This window comes from Cylas formicarius, unplaced genomic scaffold, assembly GCF_029955315.1.
Source record: "Cylas formicarius isolate icCylForm1 unplaced genomic scaffold, icCylForm1.1 PGA_scaffold_3__17_contigs__length_32017465, whole genome shotgun sequence".
In the NCBI taxonomy this organism is placed as follows: domain Eukaryota; kingdom Metazoa; phylum Arthropoda; class Insecta; order Coleoptera; family Brentidae; genus Cylas; species Cylas formicarius.
In genome coordinates, this window is record NW_026844326.1 from 18,680,356 (window position 1) to 18,702,348 (window position 21,993).

The 21,993-nt window shown below is 32.8% G+C and overlaps 1 protein-coding gene and 1 long non-coding RNA gene across 5 annotated transcripts in view; one reads left to right on the plus strand and one right to left on the minus strand.

Moving 5' to 3' along the window:
* The window catches only part of LOC132699106 (rap1 GTPase-activating protein 1), a 373,626-nt gene that overhangs the window by 163,186 nt on the left and 188,447 nt on the right, over positions 1-21,993 (plus strand). The gene's annotated exons all lie outside the window — the stretch shown is intronic.
* LOC132699571 (uncharacterized) lies at positions 15,653-17,388 on the minus strand. Its single transcript, XR_009618520.1, has 3 exons — positions 17,314-17,388; positions 16,501-16,570; positions 15,653-15,761 (listed from the first exon to the last, which is right to left on the minus strand). It is a non-coding gene; the product is annotated as an uncharacterized LOC132699571 (long non-coding RNA).

Below are 21,993 nucleotides of genomic sequence, written 5' to 3' on the forward strand. Positions count from 1 at the left end.
TTTTTCATATTTTGATTGTCCCATATAAAATTGTGTTGTTAAATGATGCACTACTCAATCAGTTTGACAGATGCGCCTCAGCTTATACAAGGTGTCCCAAATAGGTGGTGACGTTTTGGCGAATTCTATTAATAAAATCTCGAGATTTTCAAATGGAACACCTTATATTTTCATTCAGGTATCAATTCTAGGACAAAAAAAGGTAGGCTTGCAATTTATCTTATATTTAAATTTTTCTTACTTTTTGAGATATTCGAAGTTTAAGATAACAGCCGTATAAATTCTTGTTGAATTTAAAGCTGCCCACATTGTTGGCAGCAATAGGTATTTTTTAAATAGCCAAGACAACAACAATACAGATTTAATAAAGCATTTGATGGTTAACTATCTATCTTGATTGAAAATACCAAATAACAAAAATAAGTCATTAAAGTTTATAGGCTAACTAACCAAGGCAACAAATTTGAATTAATATATCTTAAAAAAAGTTAACTAAAAAGTTTTTTTAATTCGGTTCATAAAGTTAAGTTAAAAATGTTCCTCTTAAAATTCTCGTTTTATCCGGCATCAGCACAATAAAAAAATATCAAAATATTTATAAATGTAGTTGGGTAAGGCATCACAATCTTTTTTTTTACGCATCAAGGTATAAACAAACTTTGACATTTCTGTTTGTTTTTGTTATTTTTCATGTTTCTATTTAATAAAAAGTTCATAGTTGTCAAGTTTTTTGATAGTATATATTTTATTTGTAGTTTATATAAGTTATAATTTTTTTGGTTAACCTATGAAGTGACCTAATGTGGACAGCTTTAAATTCAACAAGAATTTATACGGTGGTGTTTTAAACCTCGAATATGTCAAAAAGTAATTAAAATTTAAATAAAAGATAAATTACAAACTTTCCTTGTTTTTTACTCTAGAATTGATATCTGAATAAAAATATAGGATGTTCCATTTGAAAATCTTGAGATTTTGTTAATTAAATTCGCCAAAACGGCACCACCTATTTAGGATATCCTGTATAAGCTGAGGCGCATCTGTCAAACTGATTGAGTAGAGCATCAGCGCCTTAGTCTGTGGTAAAATTTTCCTTGGAATACCTGGATCAGTAGCGTCACAACACAATTTTATATGGGTAATCTAAATATGAAAAAAAAAACACGTAACCCCAATTTCTACCTAAACTATGCAAAATTCGAATAGGAATTTCCTTAGAAAGGGACCTTTATTTTAACCAAGGATTCCAAAAATGTCGATATATATATACAAAATAACAAAGTTGATGTCGGAGAGGACACTTTTGGGACACCCTGTATCAACAAAATTATAATATTTTAAATCTTCAGAAGAGTCCAAGAAACTTTAGTACGAAACTTTTTTTCGTATTTCTCATGGGTTTCCAGATCGTATACTGTGTCGTTTTATTTAACACATGGTGTACATATAGGGTGCCTCAGAGAGCGGTATGGAATAGGCCGGTCAAAGTTTTTTGTGTCAATTGACCAGTCAAAAGACCGAACCGGTCAATTGACCGAAATAGTTCTAAACATACAATTAAATTTATATTTATTCATTTATATTTATTTACATTGTGCATCGATATTTTTATTGAGTTCTCCCGATTCGCCAAGTATCGTATTCGGGTATGTCTTGAAGAGGGTTATAGGTAAATTAGACATCACAATCGCATAATAATTTACTATAAATATATATTATTATTGAATAATGATAGACAACACTCTACGATTGCAACATGTTTTTTAAAATATTTTAATCGAATTTGGCCAGTCAATTAAGAAGTCGCAGTCCGAATACTAGTCTCACTAACCACAACGAGGTACGGTGTTAGTAGAATGGAGGGTTCTAGAAATTTGAACAAAAGTGATAGTCAAATAAGTACCCAACAACCTAGTGAAAACAGCATCAATATATTTAGCTGATTGTTTAACGCATCTTAAAATATAAATAAAAGAAATTGATGGATTTTGGGAAAATTTTCAATTTTAGGGGTTGCTATTGATATCCAATTATTTTGAATGTAGTAAATAATAAATATTTAAAATCAAAATAAAAGGTTATTGTTTATCTTCATTACTTTTTTACAGTACACACATAACCAAATTACTCTGTAGCTAACATTCTACGTTTTGCCGCTTTCAAATATTCTTCCATTAATAATTACGTTTAATTAACTAACCAAACCGAATCAATGGTTAAATTACTACTGAACTATTTTACTGACCCGTCGATATATTTTAGGCTCTGGATTACGATGGTTTTAAAAAGGACAACTTTAATGCAATAAATATTTTAACTAATTAAAACGGTAGGCAATGAAGAGACTTTGACAAGCATTAGATAACGGCATGAAAGATGGGTAGCGTTTGGCCAGGTAAAAAACAAACTCTGTTTTCATAGCAATCTTGATAATTAGAAATGAATTATTTCTATAAAAAAAGATGCCAACCACAATCGCTTCACTTTTATCAATATTTATAGCCTAGGAAAAGCCCTTCTTAAGGATTCTAAGTTCTTGGAGGTATGTATATTTATTTTAGAAAATATTCGAACACCATTTACCACTTTTCTTGCGGAGATAGAGCACGCAGCACACAACCGAGTTTTAAAATTTAAGATAACAGTTGCGTCCCTCTTAAGCTTTTCAGATGCTCGAATATAATTTCCAGCATTTTCGTTTGTCCTATTTATTTATTTTTTTTAAATTTTTAGGACCATCCTCTTTTCTAATACAAAACCGCATCGTCCTTACTTGGTCAAAACGTTACTTAATTTAGTTACCAATACAAAACATATTTTGTTAATACAATACTTTTTTACTCCGTATATTTGTGAATTAAAATATCTAAAAGCATTTCTAGCGCAAAAGAAATAAAATAATTGCCCTTAAAATGGATATAACATGATTATCACCACTAAACGATTATTTATATTTTTTCAAAAATTCTTTAAAAAATAAATAAAATTCTGAACAAAGTGATTTTTTCTAATTTTTTCATCTAAAATGATATTTTCTATAAACTGCAATTTGTACTTATATATAGCACTCGATATAGCCATAAGGGGGTCATAGCGTCAACCGAGGTGTTAACATAAGAAGTGCCGTTGCCACCAATGATTATTTCAAATATGTTATTTGCGTAAGTAGTGAAGATTTCTTTTTGAGGCTGTTTTGGTTAGTTTTGTTATATATATTCGAAATTTTGTATTAATAGAAGGCGTGTGCCTTAATATTTTCCTTTTCATCGTATACATTTCAATGTAATTTCCAATTTTATTAATAATTGTCTATTTGTGCAATCGATTTATTAAAAAAATCTTGGATAGTGAGAAGGTGAATCGGAATTAAAATTAAAAATTAAAAACCAACGGTTATTATTTCGTATTTCTACCGAATCTCCATGTATCTATATCGTATCAACACTTATCTCTATCGGATATATTTGTATCTTAAGGGTTATTGATAAATTTCCATAGAATATTAGCATAGGACGAAAGATTTCCATAGTGATTATCCCGTCGAAAAAATGTAACTCTTCGCAAACAGTTATTATTTTCACAAGTTTAATGTGACACAATTTTAATGAATAATTGTTTCATCAAGGCGATACCACCAATTCCATTTCGAAATGATTTCGTAGGGATTTCAAAGAATTTTATCGGTTTAACAAGGGAATTTAGTCCGACATTAGCTTTTAATTAGTTTTATTTAGGAAAAATTCGATCGGATCGCGTAAGTAACGAAAAACGATTTCTCCGATAAAATGGTTTTATTGTACCGAAAATTGACCCGATGGAATCTCTTTGAAACAATCAGAGACATAAAAATACACTTTAAATTGCCGAAGTTTCAAACGGTACACGGATTGGGCAATTCGTTTTCAATTTTCAATTCAATAGGGATAAACGCGCCTATAATTGATTTGAAATTATTTTTGCCTAGTTTTATTGAGTCGAAAATCGAATAAATGCTAGACGCATATCAAATCCGTTCGGGCATTTGAAGTCAGTAGTACGATCCTAATAGAGGTTGTAATATTTGAATAAGATTGTAAATGTCCGGGAATTGAATTCGCCGAGATACGAAGAAAACAAACAGTTTGGATAAACAATAATGATTCACGGCAAACTTATGAGTATTGCTCGGTCCTAAATAAATACGGCAAATGCCAAATTGCCCGGTTTTTACGACCGTATTCCCCACACTTAACGGCAAACTATCGGCCGAATTAAACGGACGAGATAAGAAAAATAAACGCCGTGTCCGTCAAACAGGATATCGTCTGATTGTTAACAATATGGCAACATTTTGCCGAATGAGTTTATCGTATTTCAATTTTTTAACGATTGGTAATATTCAATAGCCTTTATCAGTTCCCTAGTCTACAATACCCAATTATGCACTGATCAGGCGTGGGCAAGGTGTCACTTCTTTTTGAAAAAATATTTATTAGGCGACACTTCTAAAGTGTTTATGCAATTTTTGTTTCTACTCCCGCCTGTAAAGTACCTAATTACACACAGATCTAGCGTGCGCAAACTGTCATTTTCCGAATTAAATTTCGTTTCCCACGGATCCGATTCACTTCGGACATTTCATAGATATTACCGCACAGATTGTCGAATCAATCAAACCCATTCATTGATCTATGAGATACTAAATCTAAATATCTGTCGAACGCCAAAAGAAATGTACTGATAGTAAATAATACAATCAGTAACTTTATATACCCCTTAATAGCAACTTCGTTAACGCTCCTTAAAAATTCCTATTTGCAGCAAACGAAAAAAGTAATTGGAAAGTCGAATAGGCATTTTGAATACCCACGTGACATAATAAAAAATCCAAAATAAATCAAAAAAGAAATATTTGTGTGTCCCGAGTTGCTTCCAAGCGGTTCAAACTATCTTATTTTCTTTCTATTCTGTTAATGAAATGTATGTATTTGTGAGATTTTACCGATTTTTATTTTCTATTTGATATTAAATTTATTTCTATTGTTTATTTTTGCAATGCTGCCGACTAGAATAGCAGCTATGACTATGAGTTTTTGCGAAGCACATTCGAAACAACTTGATTTTATTGTATTTTGTGTTTAGTTTTCTGTTGAAAGAATTGTCAGGTGCTAAAATCCAATTCAAAATAATAAAGTAATCTAAAAAATTATTTGTATTTTGTAATTTAGTAAGTAGTAAGTAATTTGATTAAATTGTTTCCATGGTTTAATATTTGTTTATTCTTTTTCCTAATTCTAATTTTTTTCTTTGAAGTGTTGTTTCTTATTTTTATAAACTGACTTTATATATAAATGTTATAATTTCAATGTTTTATGGTTTTAATACAAAATAGTAACCGAAGATTTGTTTTTGTTTGTGTAAAAAATAAGTTATTGAAAGTAAAGATTAGTGGCAAATAATTTTAATTGGGTACCTCCATCCATATACGTATCTGGGATACACGTTCTATTTATATCCTCGCGTAATGTCATAAATTTTAAACCTGGTACATTTCGCTAACTGTTATAGAAATCCGACAACTACGAATTTTTAGTATCTAAAAACGAAAGCAACAAATACTTAGCATCGCAATTAGTTGGCATTAGTGGAATTATTAAGGGAATTAGTAGATATAATAAGTATTAGTTAGGGATTTAAATTGTAACCTCTAAAACCTCTGTTATTAGCGGAATTAGTGGAGATTAGTGGCATTAATAAAGGAAATTCGCGGTTTACCCCTCACTCTTTTTGTATAATTTTTCATTTTGCCACCTTGCGTAACTTCATAACGCATTAAAAAAGTAATAAATTTCGCAATGAAGTAAGGTGTTAATTATATCTTATATTTGAGTGAAAAGTACCTTTTCTGATGCTTAAGTGGGATTTAGGAAATAATAGCAAACGAAGACTTTCATTCGAATTACAAATTATAAACAGAATCATAATGTCTGAATGTAGAAGCAACTCCATTTAATTAGACAATAATATACTTACTTTTACACTGCAGAGACATACTTGCGGAATCAACTGACGGACTTTGTACTGCTACTATGCTATAACTCCCAAGTTATATGTCATTCCTACTGCAAAGTATATAACGGATCTGAATAGTTGTTACTTCGGTGGCATTAAAAATTACGCGAAAAAATCCGAATCGTAAATAATTGGAGCGCAAAACTCGAGCAAACTGGCTTATTAGAAACGCACATAATTACGGTTTTTAAAAATTCCGAGAATCTACGCGCGTTCCAAGATCGATCGGAGATACTCTCGTTCAGATGGATCATTGTAATTTTTGTATTTGCGAAATGCGGATTGTAACGGCACGATAACGCGCTACCAAATTACCACGACGATCGTTTAATTACAACAAAAGATATTTGCGGACCGGGTCGGTAAGGGCGCGTCCGATATGTATATTGTTCCGAACCCACAAGATTCGGATTTATTTGTATTCAAATGACACACGCTTCGACGTAAGCTAATCGCTCAATCTTATACCCTCGCTTGCTTGCATATAAATTTCGGAGGGTCGTTCCAAAAACGGAACTGCATTAAGGACTTTTCGCTTGATAGCTCCATTTTGTGGTGGATAATTATCTTAGGTTGTTAAATATAGTTTTAGACATTTATGTGCACTGTATTTCGTTTATTAAATAATTATTTCTTCCCTAGTCTTTTAGTGATGAAAAATTGTCCAAAAAATTTCAATGCTTTGCTGTTTTGCCTTTGATGAATGCAAGGGCGGCAAGGCTTTTCTGGAATATTTTTCATCGCTGTTGTTTTTTAATGTAATGTCGAAATCTCCGTAAAATCCAGATAAACATTGCAGATTTCTACGTAGATATTAATTAATGAATTAAACCCCAATTTCGTTACCTACTTCTGATATTTCCGGGGAAGTACCCACGGTCTTGGGAGCGACCGAATTATTTCTGCTTGAATTTTGAAGAATAGACGGGTTACACTTTAAAGCTCTCTAAAAAATCTTGCATTTTTATTTTTGGATTTTAAAGTGACTAAAGTTTAAAATAAAAATGAAATAAAATGCTTGAAACATTTTCTTCGAGGCGCTTTTAAAATGACTAGAAACGGCCTACTCTGATTTCGCATTCATGAGCGCTGAAACTGTATGACTTTTATACTGCTGAAAACCCCTTTTCCAAATCGACTTTTGGACTGATTATACTAATTATACCTCAATTATTTTCTAATTAAATTGTAGGTTTCTAAAAAGTTAGGAATTTCGTTACGCACTCAAATTTATTTTTCATTTCCGTATGTATATTGTTTACTATACTATTACTATTACTATATTATTACTATACTATAATACTATTTCTTTACTGGTTTGGTGTCCCTTTAAGATTACTACAGTCTAGTTTTAATAATTTGTGAGTCATAATATACCGTTTGGAAAGGGCGCAGTTTCTCAACGAAAGCTTGCTAAGTTAAGCACATAAAAAGCAACAGGAAGAGAAAACGTACCGCACCACTCTTCGTGTGTTGTTATCTACGTTTTATATCAGTATATCGTTTAATTTTTTGATTCCGCATGCAATAATTAACTTATTTTGTGGATGAAGCTTAAAATACGACGAAAGCGTGAAAAATGCCACGCGCAAGTGGTTTACTGGAAGGTCGGATGGATTCCGCGGCACAAGTGAAGTTCATCAATTGATTAGTATCGGAAACCGCAGAAACGTATATACCATTAGGACGGTTGATTCCAATCTCTTAATGGGAACAGAGCGTTTCGTTCCTCCATTTCTCCATTAAAGTTCAATCGACCACATTAAATCATTTCAGAATCATTAACGAACACAATGGAAACTTATATTTAGAATTGCATATTCGTATACATATTCTCGTAACAGCTGCATAAATAATCGTGTTGCGGATGATGGCCCCTATTAACATCAACAATAAAAGAGTAATTTATTTGTATCTGTCTCCGACGCAATCGGTTCTGACAATTTCGGTATTCGACACGCACGTGTCCCATGTTTACAATGTTCTAATTTTGTAATTTTGTGCAATTTGACCATACGGGGTTTTTCACCAATCCCTTTCATCAAAAGTTTATTGAGATGTAATATAAAAACGCCTGTAAATTTTTGAGATTAAGATAAGTTCCACCGGAAGTTGCTGGTAACTTGTTTATTTCAAATCGATCACTCAGTACATTATTAAATTTTCAGATTCTGAACCACATTCGAAATAATTAGATTTTTTGATGGCATGGTATTTGCTCGGCTGAACATTTTTCGTTCACGTACACACGGCTATGGAAAAACAATTATTATTATTATTATTATTATTATTATTATTAATTTTATTATTATTATTATTATTATTATTATTATTATTACTATACTAATTGTTAGTTGTCATATTTGACAACAGAATACAATACTTGTTTTTTCTATAGGGAAGTACGTATAGGGAAAATAATCAGCCGAACAAATGCAATATTATCAAAAAATCTAATTATTTTGAATAGGTAGAGGTAACCCTAATATAGTTTGTGCAGAAATAGGTCGCGGATTTGATAACACTTAAAGTTGTCCCATTTGAAAAAAACGAGTTTAGCGACTTTGAAAATGTGAATGTTTGCGGCCTAATTTTAGACATCGTATATTATACAATATGTGTTTTCAAAGTTGGTTAAGCTGGAGGCCCTTTTGTTTCAAGATCAAACATTTCAAAATCGGTTAGACTTACGTATAAGACATAAATAAATACATAAAATAGGTTTAGAATTCCACACAGAATTTGAAAATGTAATAATATATGGAATGTTCCATTTTAAATAAAGTAACCAAAAATTAAAAGGCCTTTCTAAATTATATGTTATATACTTTCAATGAAAGGGTCCACAAGTAAATAAATTTTAACGAATATGCAATTTTTTTACTGTTTAATTAGATTTGTTCTTATATATCATTCTTTTTTTATCTTGAATACAAAACAGAATACTAAAAAAAGTCCCTGGCTTATGCTTATCAATTGCATTTCTATAGGGACCGCACTGGTCTTGGTGATAATTTATTTTATGCTTAATTGAGTGCTACCAATCGATGCAAGAGTATGTAAAATAGTGATAAAAACATAAAAATAATACTACTTTTTCGCCTTAAATAGAATTAAAGTTTACTTTATTCGCCCTGTAGGTATACATCGCTTTTATTTTAGTTATTATTTGTGCACTAGTGCAAAAGGTAATTTTTGCACTAGCTGAAAAAAATACTTTGGCTTTGATTAATTTGTTCTGGCAGTGGTAGACTCGTCAGTTTGTTGTAAAACTGTTGAAGTTAATTCGATTGTAGAAAAAAGTATATTTGTTGTTGTTTTAATATTATATAATTGGTTGTTAAGATATCTAAGAAGTTGTATAGGTAAGTAATGGCTGGATACTGACTACGCGGGAGGTCTTTGCTTTACTGTTCATATTTCCTTTAAAATTTTAAATTCATCTTGAAAAAATAAAAATAATACTAAAATCAAAATAAATAAGAACTCAAAGTTAAGATTTTCACGAAATTATATATTATGACGTGTCTTTATCAAATCACATTTGATAAAGACACGGTGTTGTCCAAACAATTGTCATGTCATAATATATAATTTCGTGAAAATCTGAACTTTTAGTTCTTATTTATTTCGATAAATGGATTTTCATCAAGTAAAAGCCACCTCAGTTCAATTAATACTAAAATTATGTGGATTTGCTTTTTGCTTTAATTGCATACGTAATGTAAGCTAAGTAAACCCATGTTCTTAGGATCAAATAGATGAATGATGATTTATTTGATACTACATACTAAACATAGTTACAGGAGGCCCCTTTTAAAAAATACCCGGACTTTATAGATATCAAAGTTACGAATATTACACTATTCTTTAAGTCACTCCGCCTAAGCCTAGCTTTTATATTTCAGGCTTTCAAACAAAATGAACCAAAAACATTGAATCATTTTTGCTGTGAAATTTATAGTGATAGTCAAAGTCGGGGTATTTAAAATTTAGAAACTGACAGTTTGATCCCCAGTTTGATTGAAAGCATGAAGATAACTGAATGTATAGTCCAAAGATAAGGTCCAAATAGAGGCTTCAATAATTTCCATGAATAACAGTATACAGGGTAATTCATTACTACACGGCTCCAAATCAGCTTGAAATTAGAAGAAAAGTTGATATGAAAATGAGCCCGAAAATGCTTTCTTACTTAGGATGTAAAATATATATTTTTTTCATTAACCACTCGCAATTTTTAAAATAAGTTGATAATAATGTTGATACAGAAAACTCTTAAACGTGATTTTTAATTGACAAGTAAAATGAACAGATTCCTAACATGGACTTTCTTCATATTTTAACTTAATTTGAGAGAAAAAAAATGCGAGGACAATGAAATTGAAGGGTGGACCTTATGCTGCGACAATTAAAAGTCAGGGACGTTTCATGAAAAAGTGTTAAGGTCTTTAAAAGTGTACCACAGTGCACAGTTGCCTGTGGAAGTTTTTTTTTTTTGAAAAATTAAAGTTATACTACTCCAAATATATGTTTTTGGTATATGCTGGTATACTAAATTTCAGCTTATTAATTTTAAAATGATTGGAGATAAATTTAAAAAAACAACAAAAAAATAAATATTTGAAATTTGGAGTTAGGAAATGACGCGTTTTCAATGTGAAGAAGAATCTGCCCCTAAGTTGGAGCCGTCTATTAACGCATCACCTTGTATATATCTAAAAATGATTACGTTAAAAAATCGCATACGAATGGCGCGTTCAAATTTATCCATAATTTTTATCGTATCTAAATGGGGTACCGAGATAAGCTAAGTACTTGGCCATTTTGTACGCATTAGTATCTAGCAAACTGGTTTCGCCGTTACTATCATCAATCTCAAACTGGTCCACATTTTGTCTCGTATCGCGGTTACCGGTAACGGGTCAAGCCAAAGCAAACATAATCCGTAAAAGAATTCATTATTACCTAACTACTTTCTCTAATGTATTCATTTTACCCGACCCATAGATTACGATTTTATCTGTTTTGTATAAAGTTGTCGCTGTTGATAAGAATTTAATAAAAACAAAATCGTCATATATACGTGATCGTGATTCTGTTTCGTGCGCTACTTTTAAAGCGTCAACGCCGCTTAACGATTCATTTTTAATTAACTATAAAACGCATTCGTTACTATTTCAACGCTATCCGCATTCCAGCGTTGCCTTTTATTTCTTTTGCGTCGTCGTTCCATACTATAAAATTCGACGCCATAGAAGGACAGTTAACTATTTTGTACAACCGGCATCTGGTCTGCAAGTTTCAGCGAAATTTTGTACCGCGTAACGTGCGGTCAGATATGCAGATCCACGCGACAATTCTTTTTCCACACACCAGATGATCCCATCTTCGCAACATGACACCATACACCACCATGACACCACATCCTTTGGCACGCGAAATTTACCGGAGTGCACCAACCGGCACATGAAAATGGTGTGCGAGCATTGGTGCGGGAAAATGCTTTCCGCAGCTGGTGTTGACCGGTACGCCGGAACCCAGAATCTATATAATTTTTTCTTCTTTAAGTTCCGAGGGTTACCTCTTGAAATAGCTGATTTGTGGAATAACTGAACCCGTACCGTATGTTTCTCAACTAGAAGTAGCGCCTTCTTCCCACGCTCGCAATAAGTGGTACTTATCTCCATCATTACATATTCCAAGTATTGAAGCTTCTGTTTCTTTTTTGAAATAAGTCTTTTCACTTCCAGACTCCTAAGAGTCCATGCTTCTACGCCATAAGATCTTCAGATCTTAAGATCTAAACACCCTTCTCATTTCTATAAATGTTCCTCGCCAGTCCTATTTTGGTTTTAATTTTTACGGAACAATTTTTATTCTTGTTTATCATACATCTTTTCTGTAGCCTGATTATTTATAAACATTTGGGTGTTGTCTTGAGTAGTCTTGGCTGATATTATAAACTTGGTCTTTTTTACATGTAGTCAGTATCATTCGCTCATGCCATTTGCTTTTTCTAATGCATTTAAATGTACCAATTTGTAGTAGTTGTTTTATTGAAACGTAAGCACTATAAAGAGAGTCTTCAAATGCAGATATAGGCTTTGAGTATTCAGAATTCAGATATAGAAGTCCTTTTAATTTGAACCATTTCAAAATAAATGCAAAAAAGTCAATTGTTTAAAATAAAAGGTGGTTTTTAACTTAAAAGGGAGATGTCGAACCAAATATGGTGGAAATGTAATATTTTCAGTTTTTATCTTAAAAACGAAAATAGATCAATAAAATGTTACGCCAGATTATTATTATAAAAAATGTTTTATTTGGCGCCCTTTGTCTCCTAAAAAAAATCTATTATTGTTTTATCGGGCATCGGTTAGTTAGTTTGGATTTAAAATCCTACGAATTCAATGAAAAATTTATTATCTAGTCATTTAATTGTTTAATTATAAGAGTTTTAATTCAATAATAGTGAATTACATTACATTAATGCAGAAATGACAGATACGAGTTTTATGTATGGGTGTGCAAACGGAAATTCGTTGGAAGCTTGTGGTCTTTATACACAAGCGTATCCTAATCGTAGACCCTCTCATCATAGCTGTTTATTAGGCTTCATCAAGGGTTGCATGAATCTGGAAGTTTCGGAAAAAAGAGTTTTGATACCCGTCGAAATTCGAACACACGGATTAAATGTTGCTGTGCTAAATATACTTGAAGTGCAACCGGGACAAGAATCACTAAATTCACTACTTTCTTGGGTATTGGGCTGTCTAATTATTTTTCTATTTTGGCTGGTAATATCTTTGTGAAAGGAAACTTGAATACTATTTTTTTAATACCCCATCGGTGGCAATTCTCCATTGTTGGACTGGGTTCGTTGTATAAATTTTGCCCGTCTACCATCGTACAGTCGTTAATCTCTTATATAACTTGCAGAAGTTTCGTGTAGACGTTGGCATTTCTTTATTTAAACAATGGCGGCTTTGTAACGCGATATCGCACTAAAAGCCGTTTTCCTTAATAGGAACCAAAACCGAACAATATCTCGCCGGTCACTTTCTTTTTCTCCGTGTGGCAATGTTTATTTGTACGTCAGATTTATTAGTAACTCGGCATTGTTATTAATCTTATTTTTTACGTTTTTCGTAAGCCGCAAACGATTTGTTGTCGTGAAATATTCCGTTGTATTTAATACAACGTAAAGACATAACGAAAATCGTCGATTATTGTTCTTAATGCATCGCTGCGCTCAATTACCGTGTTCTGCGCTTTTATTAAGTCGGTTAAATTCGCGAATAACCTAGAACACTCTCCTCACATTAGGGTATTAATAATTATTTATATTCGGTAAAAAGTTGGTAGTTGTGGTTGGTCCATTTCCCTTTTGCTTTCATTTGAGATCCCTTGGTCTTTGTCTTGCACACTTACTTCATCCAACCCGCCCTTCCTATGGTAGTTCAGTACCTTTCTTTGTCAACAAGCGGCCATGTTAAATATCGCAAGGTTATTGGTTAAAAACAAAATTTTAAATCTCGTGCATGCGAACGTTGAATGGACTTTCTCAAAATGTTCATAGTTATTATTATTAGCTACAGTCGATCAAAATAGTGTTCGTACACATAGTATTTTTTCATTTTTCTATTAGTTTCTTCTTTCACTTACATTTAATGAGAAATATATTTCAAGTAAATATCGGCAATCTCATTAAGAGTAATAAAAATCATTTGAAACATTTTATTTAAACGATAAAAATAAGGCAGTTTTAGAAGCAAGAAAGTATGTCAAATAAGTCTCCGTACACTTTTATTTCTTATAATAAATTGAAAAGCGTCTGAAAGTCTAATATTTTTCGTACAATTGCCATTTGCTTTAATAATGGCATTAAGTCTTTTTGGTTTAAATTATTCTTCAGGATGTTCAAATAGCGTTGGTCCATGATTCTGTTAATAAAAGCTAAATTGCCTGCCCCATTAGCGGACCTGCACCCTAGGACAGACATTTTCGACTTTCAGAGATGTATTTTTTTCCTCCAAACTTCATCCCCACCATTTGACCCAAAAAGATTAATTTTTGTTTCGTTACTAAAGATAACGTTTTTCGGTTTTGTTAATGTGTTCTTCGGCAAATTCCAAAGGTTTTTTTCGATTTTTTTTCGAAATTAATGGTTTCCTTCTGGCAATGCTGACGTTATAACCTGCTCGATGCAAGAAGCAGTTTCTAATCATCTGAGGGCTAACATTTTTTGAGAACTCTTCCCTGATTTCCTCTGCAGATTTTGGAGCGCTTGTTTCATAACTAATTATAATTTTTTTCACAACAGAAGTCTCTTCTCGTGCAGTTAACTTCCTGGGACTACCAGAGCGCTTTATAAGATCCGGTGGATTTGTATTGATTTATTACATACTGTAGAATTGAATGTGATTTTTTAATTATTTTACCAATATCTCTAAAGGATTTTTTCTCTTTCCATAAATCTACTATGAGTTTTTCGAAGCGCAATTGGAATTTCGCAATTTTTAGCGCTCATTTTGGTTTTACTTCAAAGCCACTGACTTAAAACTGGCGTCAAAAATAAACAAGTATAACTCATTTGTTTAAGCGAAATTTGATACAAGCTGACTTGATATAATATTGATAATTAACGGTTCTATCTGCAGTTCTGAATAGTGATTTATTAATGTGTATGGAGATTTATTTGACATAGTTTCTTGCTTCTAAAACTGCCTTATTTTCAATTATTCAAATAAAGTGTCTCAAATGATTTTTATTTTATTTATTATTACTCTTAATGAGATTGCCGATATGTACTTGAAATATATTTCTCATTAAATATAAGTGAAAGAAGAAACTAAAAGAAAACTGAAAAAAATACTATGTGTACGGAGTCTTTTTTGTCCGACTGTATATAGTTAATCCTAAACATTTCCTTTTGAATCAGAAATAAATATAATTTAATTAAAAAATAGCCGCACTCGCAATGGCATATGCCCAGCACATTTTCCAACCTCGTTGTCGTAATAACAGTTGATTTCTCATTATCGGAGGCCTTAGCAGGTTCTCGAACGAATATCGGGTTACAATAATTCCTACACCTACGTCACCTTTTTATATAACATAGTTATTGTTGTTAAAACCATAACACAGATGTTGCGTTATTTAATACCGCTTCTGTAATTACAGTACTAACCTTCGGAATGGGTTTACTTGAAAATCCCACGCACTTCTTATTGGTTTTCCGCGTGCATTTCGCCTTCCGCTGTCCATTTCCTATTTATGTTTTATCATCGTCAAGGTCCGAAGATGAAATTTGCAAAACGACCGCTCGATCCGCCTTTTCGACCCGCGACGGCGAATTTAAATTGAAAACGGACCCGACACTTCGCTTTTAAAACGGACGAGACGTTCCGTTGTAAATATTTATATTTTTGCCGAATATGGCGCATTGCTAAATATGAATAAAACATCTTCCAGGCCCTTTGACGAACAAAAAGAGCGCGCCATAACTTCAAATTAATTGAACGGCACGCTCGGAATTTGTATTTTTCCTTCCTAATAACTAAGGTAAAAGCGGTTTCGAAATCAAAAAGTCCCCTCGTTGGATGTTAGCGTTTATTGCATTTTGGAAATTAAAACTGGAAATTTCAGCTGGCGAACTCAATCGTCGGCATTTGTGCTGGTGGATGGTTCTTCAGTTGTTGTTTGCCCTGAAATATGATCGATTGCTTTGTAACGTTACTGGTTTATGGCGCACTTTAATTTTCTATTAAAATAATAATCTAGGTTTGCTGTTGACAACAGTCTTTTTAATTTTTACGCTACAGGGTTTATTTTTTGCTGAATTGGACAGAATACAAAATACAAATACTGCACATGGAGAAAATTGTGGTAAATCAATGTTACATCTTTTTAAAGGAAATCGTATGTATATTTATGGATGGAAAGTCCATGAAAATACCTTATAAATGAATTCTTTTACAATAATAAATAAACTTTAATTTAAAATAATCTGCTATTAGTTATAGGTCAGAAAGAAGTATCTCCCAAACACAAACACAAACTCTGCTGACAGCAGCTGCAAACTGCCTTTCATAGGTGAACAATGGGATATTTATTTAATGAATGAATAATTGTATATTTTGATGCAAGATAAATACACAATGTAAAATATTTCCAAGAAAGATTCTCTATAAAATATTTTTCTTATACGGTAACAATTCAATAAGATTATCTCTAAAGCTTAAAAGATAAATAGCTGCAGAGCTGAGTAATAGCAATATTTTATGCCAAAATCACAACCACCCACCTTCTCTTTTGACCGTAAGTGAAATCTTTCATTTTCTCATTAGTCCACTTTTTAATTATAAATAATAATACATAAATAATGTATATATGTATAATGTATCAGGAAAAATCATTAACGGCATACTTTTTTCAGCAACTCACCGTAAGCACCTTGGACAACTAACAATGTTACTAGAACAAATGCGGCAAATGCCAGTACTTGCTTCAACACCTAAAACAAAATAGCATTTAAAATAGTAACATTAGCTTAACTTATATTTGATTAACTATATCCATGAACGCTATTTTGATTTTTGTGATATTAATGTAGAGAATTATTCTCCTGTTTTCGTTGTCAAATTTTTTCTTTCCTATGGGCCACAAAGAGAATAATAAACACTAACCAAAATTGCTCCTCAGGTACAAAAAATTAATTTTGGTTAGTTTAAATTAATTGAATGGTTTGTTTTTAACTTATTTAATTTAATTTCCAGGAAATCACTAAGATCTTCGTAAAAAAACGCGTTATTTCTGCCGCAAATTAAGATTAAATTAAATTTTTTGGGTATTAAAATATGTAGTTTTTGACAGCATTTAATTAATTTTATCTTTCAAATAATTGGAATTTTAATAAGCCGATTTAATATCAAGCATTTATGAAAAATGTATTTTATTGGTAATATCTTATCAAATATTGTTGGTCTAAAAAGTACATTTCTTCGAACCTCGAATGCCCTTGAAGTTATTACATGGCACAATAATAATAAATTAAAATAAAGTTGACATATGGAATGACGAAAAGGTCAAACGATGTCACATGACTCGTTTCTTAAATAAATTTGGAATATGATACCCATTTTAAAACATGCGGACCCCGTTTTCGTTGCTCAGAATCACGTAACCGGTTAAAAACAACTTTGGTCAAATTTTGCAACTAACCAAAACTATAAAATGTCATTTTCACTTCACACTTACCTTCATACTTAACGCACTTGGTTTCAAATGTACGCGCACTGGTGGGGTAACGTGTTCAATGGAACTACCGTGGGCTTAGCCATTTTTTATATACTCCAATGCAATTAGTTTTTGTTTGTGTTAAATAAGGTAATAATACGTTTTAACAATAAAGCAATTTAAGGCAGTAATCCAGCACTCAGCGATAAAGTGTTGATAGAAATTGGGTTTTAGGTGAGTAAGTATATTTAAATAGTTTAGAATGGTTTAGTGCTCTGCCGTAACATGCACTTTGTTATCATTAACTCCTTGCGATATTTCTTTTCAGTACGTGCAATACAATGTAAACGGCAAATTAAAGTGCGCCAACAATTAGTTGACTCAAAAGAAATCTCGATGTAAAGATTCTACTCGATGTTAAAGTAGTGTATAAATCACATTCCATTCTTCGGCACAAGCAATGATCTTTGCAATTTCTTCCATTGTTTTAAAAGTAAACCACGAATTTTTACATATTTTTTAGATGTTTTAGAAAATTTGTGTTCCCTTTATATTGGGCTTCTAAAATTATCAATTAATCTGAAAGCATTCGATTCCTGCCTGCCTGTGTTGACTGCCGTCTTTGTGCGAGTCTAGTGTATCTCAGGAGATGCTCCCACCCAAATGTAAAAAACATTATTCTATTGAAACTTGAAAAGTTATAAACAATGTTTACTTGACTCTCATTGAATGTGGGGCCAGCAAGCAAGCATCTTTAGAAGAAACGGCCCCATTGATGAAAATTCCAACATCAACTGTATGGAAAATCGTGAAACCGGTGTTAAATGTGGCAGAACTACCTTATGGAAGTGTATTATGGGTTTTAGATTTAAAAAAATTGACAAAAGGCCAGTTTTAATGGAATCTTTTAGAATTCGGAAATGGCGACTGGAATATCTAGAAAAAATTAGGATTTACAGAGAACAACAAAGGCCAATTATTTACTTCGTTTATTAGTTCGACACTTATGATACCCCGGAAAAGAGATGGATTGACTCAACTGATAAGTGTAAAACAAACGCGCCACCAAAAAGAGATAAAAGAATAACTATTTTGCATGCTGGCTCTAAAGATGGTTGGATTCCAAATGGACTTTCTCTGTCTGCGAAAAATATTAAAGATTCTTCTCTGGATTACCATGAAGACACCACCGCTGATTTTTATGAAATTGGTTTGAAAACAAACTAGTTCCAAACATTCCTCCTAATAGCGTCATTGTAATGGACAATGCAAGTTGACTATGACCCTTTCCTCATGTGACATAAAAGCAACAATCCATTATATATATAATATGTATAATAAAGACATTTATTTTCACGAAGATTATACCAAAAATTTAAACATAAATACATACATAAATAAAAAAATATTGCTTAGTATCTTTCCTAACAAAATCCCAAATAATTAAATTCTAAGCAAAGTACAGACCTGTTCGGCCTTACAGCTTGCCCAGGTCTTTCCTTAATTCGTATCACTTTCTTATATCTATGAACAGACTTTACAACGTTCTCCTTGGAACGGGTTTGTCATTCAAGAGTGAAAAAGACAAAACATCCGTTTACACATAAGGGATGAGATAAAAAATCATTCCGAGCCAAGTAAATTTTCGGCAAATGCTACTCGAACCCACAGATCTATGATTCCAGAAGACGTAGCATTTAACAGAGAGTCATTTTGCAATGATATCGGCGGGATCCCGAAGTTGAAAAAGGTAATAACAATTGTGAAACGTTCGGCCACGAACACCGCAACAATAAACAAATCCCTAAATTTACAGTGCCCAGCATAAATTAACAACGGAGGAACAGCCTTTTAATATCGCGTACCGTACAGTCACGATCGAAGATCGTGATCCATAATTAGTTGTTCTCGAGTTATTCAATTTATAATGTAAGGAACCCGGTTTAATTTGTGTTATTGTGTTGAGACTACTCGCCGACTTTAATCTAGCTCATTTCGGTACATTCCACGGTTAAAATCGCGTTGAAGGTGAATTACGGATTAGGCGTGCCCGCAACACTTGCGGAGTGTTGCTTCTTCGCTTTGTATCGCCGTCCGTCGTCTATTTTTATTTCCGTTGTTGCTTTGCTTCGCTGATGCGTACCTACCAGCACCATTTTTTTTTCTGCCGCCATCTGCTACCATTGTTTTGTTTTTGTCTTTCAACATGATACCTCACATCTCTTCGCCTTGTTCGTTTGGTCAAATATAGTGGGCATATATCAGATGAACCAATTATGCCATCTTCTCTGAAATCTGAGGGAAGTTTTTGAATTCTTGAAGTTGTGTAACCACTAGTTCACCTCAATTATCAGCATCCTATCGTTACAAAAATGAATGCTTTGAATGAATTCTTTCAGTTTATGGAATAAGGCGAAGGAAAGAACACTGATATTTAGCTTATTTTCTTTTGTAAGCTTTGATTCCTCGGTCAAGCTCGATCAAGCCGCAGGTGCTGTTACATGAAGGGCGGTGGACCTAGTTTTATCGACAGTAGTGAATCTGACGCAGCAGACCAAATATCACGAGCAGATCAATGTTTCTTTACAAAAAACAGTTTTCGGTCGCTCAATAGCAGTAGCTGGTTCACAGGTCTTTTTTCCAAATTCTTTAGCTCGTTCAGGTGCAGATTCAGCCATTACGTAAACTAACTAAAATCCAATCAAAAAACAGTATTGCAATTGCAAATTACAATTTTGATGTTTAAAAGTTCTTTGCTTATTTGTATATTTTTAGGTGCCCTTTTTCCAAAAGACGCCATTTGTTTATAGCGCTCTATATTCTAAAAATGTTATTTTATACATACCTATGACATGAATATGTTTGTTCCATGTTAGGCATGATTTTTAAATGCATTTTAAATGAACAGAATTGGCTCAGAAGCGTCAATACAGCGTTGTGACCTGCTTATGCGTGTTTAGTTGTATTGGTTATCGTGCTAGTGTGTTCGCGAGAGTTGTCTGCGATGTTGCGTATTTCTAATGTTCTAGAAAGTATAATAATGGAAAGAACACATTGTCTAAACAATCCAAATAACTTTTCTGGGACATATATGTCATGATAAAGCAAAATCAAACTTTAACTTCTTTTGTGAAAAATGTATACCACGCTTATTTTAGTGTAAAAATTGACGACCAAGACAATTCCCTGGACGCCTCATACTGTTTGTTAAAAAACTAGCAAAAAGGTAGGAAGAAAGGTTTAAGCTTTGGTGTTCGTATGCTATAACGACTGCGTAACAATCACAGTGATGATTGTTATTTTTGTGCGTGTAATGATCAAGAATTCAACAGAAAAAATAAGAAACAAATTTTATATCCCAATCTTGACTCTGCTATTCGACCAGTCCTCATGGACCAAATGTACTGTAACCTACCGCCCCCAAAAAAACTAGAAAACGTCATCTTGTCAGAATCAGAGGAATCTAATTCCGACCCAGATGATTCAGATTTCACGCCAGATTTCAGAGAATCCGAAGTGTTTATCCAGAGAAAATTAAATGATTTAATTAGAGATGTGCACCTTCCAAAGGATGCATCCGAATTGTTAGCGTCCAGACTTTGTGACAAGCATTTACTGGTACCTGGCGTCACATCAAGCCTTCACTGGGATCGCGAAACGTAGTTATGTCAATATTTTACTCAGGAAGGACCGCTAGTTTCAAAATTAGGAAATGTGCAGTATATAAAAGAAGAATGGCGCCTGTTTATTGATTCAAGTAAGCGTAGTTTAAAAGTCGCTTTATTGCACGTATGAAAATTTAGGAGTTCTTTTGAAGAAAATAAACTACTAATAATATCAGTAGATGCTTTGTAGTGACCTTAAAGTGCTGCGCATGCTCCTAGGACACCAGGGGTGTTATACAAAATTTCCATACTTTATTTGTGTATGTAATGTATTAGTTGGTCCAGAAAAAGTTTAAATTAAACTTGGCTTGATAAAGTAGTTTGTTGTTAAAGCCCTAGATAAAAATGGACTGTGTTTTAAATGTTTGTGCTAGAAATTTTCAGACATATCTGATGTCAATATAAAAGAAGGTATTTTTGTTGGACCGCAGATAAACACATTATGCAAAACGCAATGAACAATGTCGAGAAAAACTCCTGAGTTTCATTTAAAGAAGTAATTGATAAGTTTATTGGGAACTCTATGTTACAACACTTTCATCTTCTGGGCTGTAATATTAGGTTGAAAGTTGCATTTCCTTTTTTCACACTATTTTCCTGAAAATCTTGGAACGATGAACATGGAAAGAGGTTTCACCAGGACATTAATGGAACGGCGATGCCAAGGCAGATGGAGCATAACGATGATGGCGGACTACTGCCGCAGTTCTGATTTTTTTCTTTTTTTGAGACGCATTATAAAACATTAAAAAAATCTAAAATAAGCGTTCCAAAATCCACTTTCGAATTTATTAAATAAGTTTCATCCGGTTTCTATCGATTTAACCGTTCAGAATATATACATTTTTTGGTCATTTGGTGTTTTTACCACCGCACGTAAGGTACATTATTTGCAAAAATGCGCCCTGCCGGTAAAAGCGCCATGCCGATTACCGTAACGATGTCAAATGAACTTAACCAAAACCGATTCGACAAGCGTAAATTTTACAAAACGTCCGCAATAATGGCGCAATAGATCTAGACCGAAAACACATTT